This window comes from Arachis ipaensis, chromosome B10 (assembly GCF_000816755.2).
Source record: "Arachis ipaensis cultivar K30076 chromosome B10, Araip1.1, whole genome shotgun sequence".
NCBI lineage: Eukaryota > Viridiplantae > Streptophyta > Magnoliopsida > Fabales > Fabaceae > Arachis > Arachis ipaensis.
The window spans coordinates 34,483,879-34,484,404 of record NC_029794.2 but is presented as its reverse complement, the minus strand read 5'-3'; positions in this window follow the sequence as shown (position 1 = coordinate 34,484,404).

The window sequence follows — 526 nt, the reverse complement described above, 5'->3', positions numbered from 1 at the left end:
ATTGACTCTTTGGTAGAAGAGATCAACATGGCTGAGAGTCTCGAATCAGAGTTGGAAAACATCTTTAAAGATGTTCAGCCTGATTTAGAGGATTCAGAGGACATGAAAGAGCCTCTGAAAATTTTTCTAGAAGAAGAAAAATCTCCTAAACTCGAGCTCAAGCCATTACCACCATCCTTGAAATATGCATTTCTGGGAGAAGGTGACACTTTTCCAGTGATCATAAGCTCTGCCTTAAATTCACAGGAAGAGGAAGCACTTATTCAAGTGCTAAGGACACACAAGACAGCTCTTGGGTGGTCCATAGGTGACCTTAAGGGCATAAGCCCAGCTAGATGCATGCACAAAATCTTATTGGAGGATAATGCCAAACCAGTGGTTAAACCACAGAGGCGGCTAAATCCAGCCATGAAGGAAGTGGTGCAGAAAGAGGTCACCAAATTACTAGAGGCTGGGATTATTTATCCTATTTCTGATAGCCCCTGGGTGAGCCCTGTCCAAGTCGTCCCAAAAAAGGGAGGCATGA